The 10243-nt window shown below is 48.3% G+C and overlaps 1 pseudogene; it reads left to right on the top strand.

The window, feature by feature from the left end:
- Positions 1-478: 478 nt before the first annotated feature.
- On the top strand, positions 479-3741 carry LOC114082545 (malignant fibrous histiocytoma-amplified sequence 1 pseudogene; annotated as a pseudogene).
- The last annotated feature ends 6502 nt before the right edge of the window (positions 3742-10243 follow it).

Raw genomic sequence — 10243 nt, 5'->3', positions numbered from 1 at the left:
GGCGCTCGCGCTCCCGCCCGAGCCCCAGGGAAGCGGAGACAAGGAGGCGCCGCCGCCCCCTCCTCGCGGCGACTCCCCGGCCCTGCGCCCGCAGCATGCCGGCCGCGGAGCGGAGCGCCGCCCTCCTCCCGGAGCTCATGGAGGCGACGACGCTGCCGGCCGCGGGGCCGCGGCTGCAAGGGTAACGGGGCCGGAGTTGGGCACCCGGGCGCCGCAAGGCAGGCGGAGCGGGAGAAGCAGGCATCCTTCGCGGCGTGGCGGGCGGCGGCCCTGCTGCCCGGCGCGCCCATGGCCCTGGAGGACTGAGAATGCGATCTGCACTCCGCGCCGGCCTCCGCCTCCCCCCGCGCCGCGTGCTCGGCTCCCCCCAGAGCTGCTCCGGTCGCCGCCGCCCCTCAGCTGCGGGCGCCGAGCCACTAGCTGCGCTAGGACCCATAGCCGCTGGCCGCCGAGGGGCGGAGACAAGGGAGGAGTGGGAGCGAGAGGGCCCGGGAGACGGGCGCCGGCCCGGGTGCAGCACGGCATGCAGCTGCGGGCTCCCGCGCCCGCGTGAGGGTGTCGGTCCCGGGCCCCGCCATGGCTGGGAAGGACAGTGGCAATCTGAAGACGGTGAGGTTGTGGCGGGACGCCGCCCTTCGCGCCAGGAAGCTGAGGAGCAACCTGCGACAGCTAACCCTTAGCGCGGCTGGGGGCTGCCCCGGGGCCGGAGCCGGAGCAGATCCGCTCGAGTCCCCCGACGCTCCCCAGCTAGTGCTGCCAGCCAACATCGGGGACATTGAGGTGCTGAACCTGGGGAACAACGGCCTGGAGGAGGTGCCTGAAGGACTGGGGTCGGCGCTTGGCAGCCTACGCGTCCTGGTCCTGCGCAGGAACCGCTTTGCCCGGCTGCCCCCTGCGGTGGCCGAGCTGGGCCACCATCTCAGGGAACTGGACGTGAGCCACAATGGGCTGACAGCCCTGGGCGCGGAGGTGGTGAGTGCCCTAAGGGAGCTGCGCAAGCTAAACCTCAGCCATAACCAGCTGCCTGCTCTGCCCTCCCAGCTGGGCGTCCTTGCCCACCTGGAGGAGCTGGATGTTAGCTTCAACCGACTGGCGCACCTGCCCGACTCACTCTCTTGCCTCTACCGCTTGCGCACCCTTGATGTGGACCACAACCAGCTCACTGCCTTTCCCCGGCAGCTGCTGCAACTGGCGGCCCTGGAGGAACTGGACGTGTCCAGCAACCGGCTGAAAGGCCTACCTGATGATATCAGTGCCCTGCGTGCCCTCAAGATCCTCTGGCTGAGTGGGGCCGAGCTTGGCACTCTGCCCATCGGCTTCTGCGAACTGACCAGTTTGGAGAGCCTCATGCTAGACAACAACCGGCTGCAGGATCTGCCCACCCAGTTCAGCCAGCTGCAATGGCTCAAAATGCTCAATCTCTCTTCCAACCACTTTGAGGAGTTCCCTGTAGCTCTGCTGCCCCTGGCTGGTCTGGAGGAGCTTTACCTTAGTGGCCATCAGCTCACCTCAGTGCCATCACTTATCTCGGGGCTGGGAAGGCTTCTCACTCTGTGGCTGGATAATAACCTCATCTGATACCTGCCCGACTCCATTGTGGAACTGACCGGCCTGGAGGAGCTGGTGCTGCAAGGGAACCAGATCGCGGTGCTTCCTGACATCTTTGGCCAGCTCTCCCGTGTGGGATTGTGGAAGATCAAGGACAACCCACTGATACAGCCCCCTTACGAGGTCTGCATGAAGGGGATCCCCTACATCTCGGCCTACCAGAAGGAGCTGGCTCATTCCCAGCCAGCCGTGCAGCCCCGTCTCAAGCTGCTCCTGATGGGGCATAAGGCTGCAGGAAAGACCTTGCTCCGACACTGCCTCACCGAGGAGACAGTGGAGGGAAGCCATGCAGGAGGGGACAAACAGAAGAACTACCCACCTTCCCTTCCTGCCAGTAGCAAGGGTATTGAGGTGACCAGCTGGACAGCTGATGCCTCCAGGGGTCTGAGGTTCATCGTGTATGATTTAGCTGGTGATGAAAGCTATGAGGTGATCCAGCCCTTCTTCCTCTCCCCAGGAGCCCTGTATGTGCTGGTAGTCAACTTGGCCACCTATGAACCACGCCACTTTCCCAGTACTGTGGGCTCCTTCTTGCATCGGGTGGGGGCCCGGGTACCTCATGCTGTGGTGTGCATTGTGGGCACGCATGCAGACCTATGTGAGGAGCGGGAGCTGGAGGAGAAGTGTCTGGATATTCACCGCCAGATCGCCCTGCAGGAGAAGCACGATGCTGAGGGCCTGAGCCGTCTAGCCCAGGTGGTGGATGAGGCCTTGGCCCGGGACTTCGAGCTGCGCTCTGCCAGCCCCCATGCAGCCTACTATGGTGTTTCTGACAAGAACCTTCGGCGACGCAAGGCCCATTTCCAATACCTGCTCAACCACCGGCTGCAGATCCTCTCTCCGGTATTGCCTGTTAGCTGCAGGGACCCCCGCCAATTGCAGCGCCTTCGGGACAAGCTGCTTTCTGTAGCTGAGCACCGAGAAATCTTCCCCAACTTACATAGAGTCCTGCCTCGATCCTGGCAGGTGCTGGAGGAACTGCATTTCCAACCACCACAGGCACAACGACTTTGGCTAAGCTGGTGGGACTCTGCACGCCTGGGCCTGCAGGCAGGGCTGACCGAGGACCAACTGCAGAGTGCTCTTTCCTACTTGCATGAGAGTGGCAAGCTGCTCTACTTTGAGGATAGCCCGGCCCTCAAGGAGCACGTCTTCCACAACCTCACCCGCCTCATTGACATCCTCAGTGTCTTTTTCCAGAGGGATGCTTCCTTGCTGCTGCATAAACTGCTACTAGGGACCAGTGGAGAGAGTGAGGGGGAGGGGGAAAGCTCCCCAGTGATGTCGCTGCCCACCCAGAGCCAGGACCTGCTCTGGGCCACCCAGCTCCATCACTATGTGGAGGGCTTTCTGCTGCATGGGCTCCTGCCAGCCCATGTCATTTGGTTCCTGCTTAAGCCTCATATCCAGGCTCAGCAGGACTTGCAGCTGCTGCTGGAGCTGCTGGAGAAGATGGGACTCTGTTACTGCCTCAATAAACCCAAGGGCAAGCCTTTGAATGGGTCCACAGCTTGGTACAAGTTCCCATGCTATGTGCAGAACGAGGTGCCCCATGCAGAGGCATGGATTAATGGGACCAACCTAGCGGGGCAGTCTTTTGTGGCTGAGCAGCTGCAGATTGAATATAGTTTTCCCTTTACCTTTCCACCTGGGTTGTTTGCACGCTACAGTGTCCAGATCAACAGCCATGTGGTGCACAGGTCAGATGGTAAATTTCAGATCTTTGCATATAGAGGAAAAGTTCCTGTGGTGGTGAGTTACAGACCTGCCAAGGGGGTCCTGCAGCCAGATACCCTGTCCATTGCCAGCCATGCTTCATTACCAAATATATGGACCGAGTGGCAAGCCATCACCCCCTTGGTAGAGGAACTGAATGTCCTACTTCAGGAATGGCCTGGACTGCACTACACCGTGCACATCCTCTGTTCTAAGTGCCTTAAGAGGGGGTCACCCAATCCACACGCTTTCCCAGGGGAATTGCTGAGCCAGCCCAGACCAGAAGGAGTGGCAGAAATCATTTGCCCCAAGAACGGCAGCAAGCGAGTGAATGTTGCCTTGGTTTACCCACCTACGCCGACTGTGATCAGCCCCTGTTCCAAGAAGAACGTTGGTGAAAAGCACAGAAACCAGTGACTTGTGGACTGTGGGATTTCCATGGAGAAAATAGAGCATCACAACTCACCTGGGAACCCTCTGCACCTCCAAACACATGCTGGGCACTGGAGTGAAGAAGAGCTCAGGATGCTTCCAGAGGACCACCGCAGAGGTGTGGAGGGGGCGGAGGAAGGACAGAGAGAGCATGGAGCTAAAGTTTCACAACCGGAACCTCAGAACTGTGATCCTCCAAGGAGAGCGCTACTTGAAGAAAAGAAAAAAAAGAAAAGTCGAATGGCTTCTCAGGGATTTTGTTTTCCCTGCACATATAAGCCATAGTTACAGTACCGTGGCAGTATTTAGAGCACTCGGGTTTCAGTTCTGTTCAATGTGAAAGAGGAATCAACTGACATTCATTGCTGTTCCGTAACTAGTGTAAAATATGTATATGTTTATCTTTATTTTTATAATATGCAAATACATTTAAATTTATACAGTTTGAAGCTTCTAGCGTTAGTTAACACTGGGTGCAATATTTTGCATGAGAACTGTGCCAAGATGGGGCTGATTTCTTATTTTAGTATAAAACTTTTTTTGTTGTTGTTCTTTTCTTTATTCTTTAATAGCCTTCTCAGATTTAAAAAAGAAAAGAAAAAAGATGTCTGTGTATTTGTTAGCACACGGATCTAGTGTTGCTTCGTAGATTGCCAGTCATCCACAGGATCCTTCAACATGCATTTCAGGCAGTGTCCCTTCCCATCTTTATCCAAGGTCCCTGCCTGTAAGTCACTGGGCATGGTGGCAGAAGCATTCCTTTTCCTTACCCACATATCATTAGTGTCGAGGCAGAGACGGGCTCTCTTCTGGAACAAAGAGTTCATGGAAAACCTCAGTTAGTGTAGCTTAAGATCATCGGGAGTCTGTTTTGAATCATGCAAGGGGCTCTGCTAATTATTACCTCTCCTTTCTAGAACAGGTCCAGAATTTAGCAGAGCACTTTGTAAGCCCTCCACATCTGGTCTGTGGGACCTTCGGGTAGTGAGCTTCCTACCTGGGGAGCATAATCCCACACTGGCTATTCATACAGAGCCTCTTGTAGGACAATCTACTGCCAAGAACTAGTAAACCGCTTGTTTTGAAATCTCCAGGAGGTAAAACTTAAAAAGCAAACCCTACCAATTGCTCTCTAGTCTCCTCCTAATTGGGGCCAAACAGCATATGCTGCAGTAGTAACACATTCTTTGAAGAATGTAAAGGACTCTGTTTACATCTGCCTCCTGCGCGTGTTGATAGAAAATGTGCAAAACTGTTTCTCACCAGTGTCAGACAGAAGAGCGAGTCAGCTGGTGTTACTCTTTCACTTTGTTTAGAAAGCACTGACTCTTGGAATGCCACAGTGGTCTCCACATGTTCAAAAGAAAGAATGAACAAGTGTGCTGCATTTCACGACCTCACAAATCAATTTTTATAAAATATTTTGTGCCCCAGGAGTTAATTTCACTGACTCCAGAAGCCCTGGTTATGATTTCCTTATCATCTTAAAATCAAGAGTGGGATCAGATTGTCTTTACATTTTTTTAAATACTTGAATATATGACACTTCAAATTGGAGATTTCATTTTCCTTTTAGAACAGTCACAAGACTAATCTGGTTAATCCTTTTGTCACAGTTCTCCTGTGTGTGTGTGTGTGTGTGTGTGTGTGTGTAAACTGAATGGTAACATTTAATTGCTTTATGGACCATTGAATTGTTGGGCAATAAGTTTTTTTAATTGGCATGAGACAGTATTTATACTGTCCAATCACCCGACTTGACCAGTCCTTTGAAAGAGACTCCCAAGCATATGACTTTGGGCCAACTCCCCTTAGGGCCATATAAATGGAAATAATGCCCCTTCGGGTGACATACTCTCAAAGTGTTTGCTATTTTCACAAACATAAATGCCCATGTTCTTAATATCTGCTCTTTTTTGACCAGTCATGTTTTGTGCTGTCATCTGAACCCTAGAGAAGCAGTGTAAGAGGAAACCTTGCTGCCACGTGTGTTTTGGCCAAAAGGTCCATATGATAAGAGGGTCATGTGACCACAAGAAGCTCCAGAAAAAGCAAAGCGTGAGAACTTGCTTCAGCCTGTGGTGGGAGGGTTGGAGATACAGAAAACACTCTGCTCTACAGGAGTTTTCCACAATGTCTCTGTAGGAAATTCCGTTTTCTCTTTCAACACCCAGGAAGATTTCAGCGGCCCGCTGAGGCTGACAGGCAATTCACTGAGCACAAGAAGAATTTTTTTCCAACCACGGAGTCCCTTGCCTCTCAAAGAAATGCCCTCCAAGTTTGTTATGGTTTCTATTCCTGCAACTTGTGGTATCAGAGCCACTTCCTGGAATTGTAAAAGTGCTGCCAGAATAAATGTTTTTCCCCTTCTAAGAAAAGAAAAAAAAATGACAGTGCTCATATTTGACACTTGTGCATTGGACTCTCTTTTGAATGAATAAAGAGGAAAGGGTTTGATGTGATTCCTGATGGAGTGTGTGATGTTTTTCATGCCACAGTCTGTGAATTGTAATTGTGGTTTCTCAGTTCACTGTGGTATTTGGGCAGAAATTAAAAAAAAAATACAAAAAAAAAAAAAAACTCAATAAAAATACAAAGAAATGGTTAAGCAAAAAAAAAAAAAAGAATAAATACCAAGAAACTCTCTTGATGGACTCAACATGGTGGTGGGCGGGGAGGCAGCGCTTCCATTGCCTCCTCAGCCACGCGGACAGAGAGACACATCAGAACGTTTGGATTCTGCCTGCTGAGAAACTCCCAGCAAAATTCCGCTGAAGTGAGACCTAGGCGGGGAGTTTGGGCTTATTGGAGGTGACAGCTTGCCCTGGTACGGGTGAATCTCGGCCATGCTGCGCGCGGAGGTGCTGGCTGGCTGTCTGGCAACCGGCAGCAGACAGAGGCGTTTCAGCACGCTCACTGGAGACCATGAGTGGCATAGAGAAATGGAGAGTTGGACACTTTGAAGTGGTTGCTGACCAAACCTCCATGAAACAGTGGACCGAGAACTGAGACTGGGACAGACCAGAGACAGGCCAGACCCACCCCTCCCATGGGACACCCCGGCAAACAGTCTGGAGTCTGCCATAGCAGAGAGCTGATGTCACCAGAGTTCGGTGGACGGGATCCTTTCCCAGCGAAATCGGCTTCAACAGGTGTGTGACTCCCACCCCACCAGATACATACAGCTGGGAAATCTCAAAAATCTCTCCCCAGAGCTCCGTGGGCGTGACTATAGGGGCCGAGGGAAGCAGAGGGGACTCCTGACCTCCATCTCCCCCTACCACCAGCGGCGACAGCCAAGGCCTTTGCTGCCAGCTCCCGGGGCATGGCCACCGAAGGGGTCCAGGCAAAATAAGCTGACAGTTCCCAGATCACCCGCTCCACAACCTTAGGGTCTGGGTGAATGGCAAACAGAGAGAGTACTCAGTGGATTGGAAGAACAGGGCACTCAGGGGGCTGCAAGTGTAACTAGATCTGTGGAGAACGCCTCCGGTGAGTGGGGCCTGGCTGGCTGGCAGGAGAAAGTGGGGAGGGGCCGGAGACAAGAAATGGCAAATGGCCCTGGGCTATCAGGATTGGAGTGCTGCCCAGTAGGGGGAGAGGAGCCACCTTACAGGGATTGTTTCCGGCATATAGAGGGCAGAAGCTCAGCTCAGCAGGCACAGCTCCACCTACTGGAAGAGAAGAAAATAGAACTCTAAGACTGCATTTATCATTTTTTTTTCTTTTCCCTTTTCAATTTTTATTGTTCTTTCCATTCTCCTTTATTCTACCTATTTTTCTCTCCCTCTTTCTCTTTAAGGACTTCTTCCTTCCCCTTCCCCCTAACTTTCATCCCAACCATTACGACTTTCATTGAGTGTAATTTTCTAAATGCAAATAGGTGAATGTTCCAAGGCTGTCTATAGTGCTCCTAAGTCCCTAGCTACTACCAAATACCCTGATCCATTCACCTGTTAATATCCCCCTTCAGTAGAGCAATCTTCCAAAGTAGCCAAGATATGCTAACCTTCATACCATCATAGCACCCAACCTAAAGTCCTAAAACCAAATAACAGAACGCTATATGCCTACAGAATCCGTAAGCCTTTTATGAAACAAATGAATCTACTTTAAATTACAATAAAGCCCAACATCTCTAGACATAGTCTCCCACCACAAAGGAGAGAATATTACAAGTAGACTAGATCAAGTAGAAGTCAGAACATCAGATAATGAAGACAAAGTATATCAACTCGAAAAGAGTATAGACAATGCAGAAAGGCTGGTAAGAAACCATGAGCAAAATATCCAAGAGATATGGGATGTCATAAAAAAACCAAACTTAAGAGTCATTGGGATAGAGGAAGGTATAGAGGTCCAAACCAAAGGAATGAGCAATCTATTGAATGAAATAATTTTAGAAAACTTTCCAGACATGGAAGACGGAACAGATTGCCAAATCCTGGAAGCCTACAGGACCTCAAACATACAAAACCGTAATAGACCAACTCCAAGACACATTATTATGAAGATATCCAACATACAGAACAAGGAGAGAATATTAAAAGCTACAAGAGAAAGGAGGCAGATTACATTCAGGGGTAAACAAATTAGGTTAACGGCTGATTTTTCATCACAGACGTTGAAAGTGAGAAGATCCTGGAACAACGTATTTCAAACGCTGAAAAATAATGGATCCCAACCAAGAATATTGTATCCAGCAAAATCAAGCTTCAGGTTTGACAATGAAATTAAAATATTTCATGATAAACAAAAGTTAAAAGAATTCACAGCCAGAAAACCAGCACTGCAAAGCATTTTGAGCAAAACACTACAAGAAGAGGAAATGAAAAACAGCACCCAAAACCAACAGTGGGCGGTAACTCAGTAAAGGGGGGACAAATAATCAAAGAGGAAAAACAAGCCAAATTAAAATAAATAAATAAATAAATAAATAAATAAATGAACAAACATGACTGGAAGTACAAACCATATATCAATAGTAACCCTAAACGTTAATGGCTCAAACTCACCAATTAAGTGACATAGGCTAGTAACTTGGATTAAAAAAACAGATCCAACAATATTTTGCCTTCAGGAGACTCATATGATAGGAAAAGACATACACAGGCCGAAGGTGAAAGGTTGAGAAAATCATACCACTCACATGGTCCTTGGAAGCAGGCAGGAGTGGCCATACTCATACTGAATAAAATCAACTTCAAACCTAAGTTAATCAAAAGGGATAAAGAAGGACACTACATACTGTTAAAAGGAACCATTCACCAACAAGACATAACAATTATCAATATGTATGCAAAAAATAATGGTGCTGCAACATTCATAAAACAAATTCTCCTCAAGTTCAAGAACCAAATGGACCACAACACAATAATTATGGGTGACTTCAACACACTTCTTTCACCGTTGGACAGATCCTCCAAACAAAAGTTGAATAAAGAAACTATACAACTCAATAACACAATCAATAACCTAGATTTAACCAACATATATAGAATATATCAACCATCATCAAGTGAATATACGTTTTTCTCAGCAGCACATGGATCCTTCTCAAAGATAGACCATATATTATGCCATAGGGCAACCCTTAGTAAATATAAAGGTGTGAAGATAATACCATGCATCTTATCTGATCATAATGGAATGAAACTGGAAATCAATGATAAAAGAAGGAAGGAAAAATCCTGCATCACCTGGAAAATGAACAATATGTTACTGGATGATCAGTGGGTTACAGAAGACATAAAGGAGGAAATCAAAAAATTCTTAGAGATAAATAAAAATACAGACACAACATATCGGAATCTATGGGACACAATGACAGCGGTTTTAAGAGGGAAATTCATTGCCTGGAGTTCATTCCTCAAAAAAAGAAAAAAACCAACAAATAAATGAGCTCACACTTCATCTCAAAACCCTAGAAAAGGAAGAGAGAAACAACAGCAAATGTAGCAGAAGGCAAGAAATAATTAAAATCAGAGCGGAAATCAACAAAATTGAAACAAAAGAAACTATTGAAAAAACTGACAAAACGAAAAGTTGGTTCTTCAAAAAAATAAATAAGATCAACAGACCCTTAGCCATGCTAACGAAGAGAAGAAGAGAGAGAACTCAAATTACTAACATACGGGATGAAAAATGCAATATCACAACAGACACTACAGAAATACAGAAGATAATTAGAAATTATTTTGAAACACTATATTCCAATAAAATAGAAGATAGTGAAGACATCGATAAATTTCTTAAGTCATATGATTTGCCCAATTGAGTCAGGAGGACACACACAATTTAAACAGACCAATAACAATGGAGGGAATAGAAGAAGCCATCAAAAGACTACCAACCAAGAAAAGCCCAGGACCGGATGGGTATACAGCGAAGTTTTACAAAATTTTTAAAGAAGAATTAATACCAGTACTTTTCAAGTTATTTCAGGAAATAGAAAAAGAGGGAGCTCTTCCAAATTCATTCTATGAGA

This window comes from Marmota flaviventris, chromosome 17, assembly GCF_047511675.1.
Source record: "Marmota flaviventris isolate mMarFla1 chromosome 17, mMarFla1.hap1, whole genome shotgun sequence".
Taxonomy (NCBI): Eukaryota; Metazoa; Chordata; class Mammalia; order Rodentia; family Sciuridae; genus Marmota; species Marmota flaviventris.
This window is presented reverse-complemented; position numbering and strand designations above follow the sequence as displayed.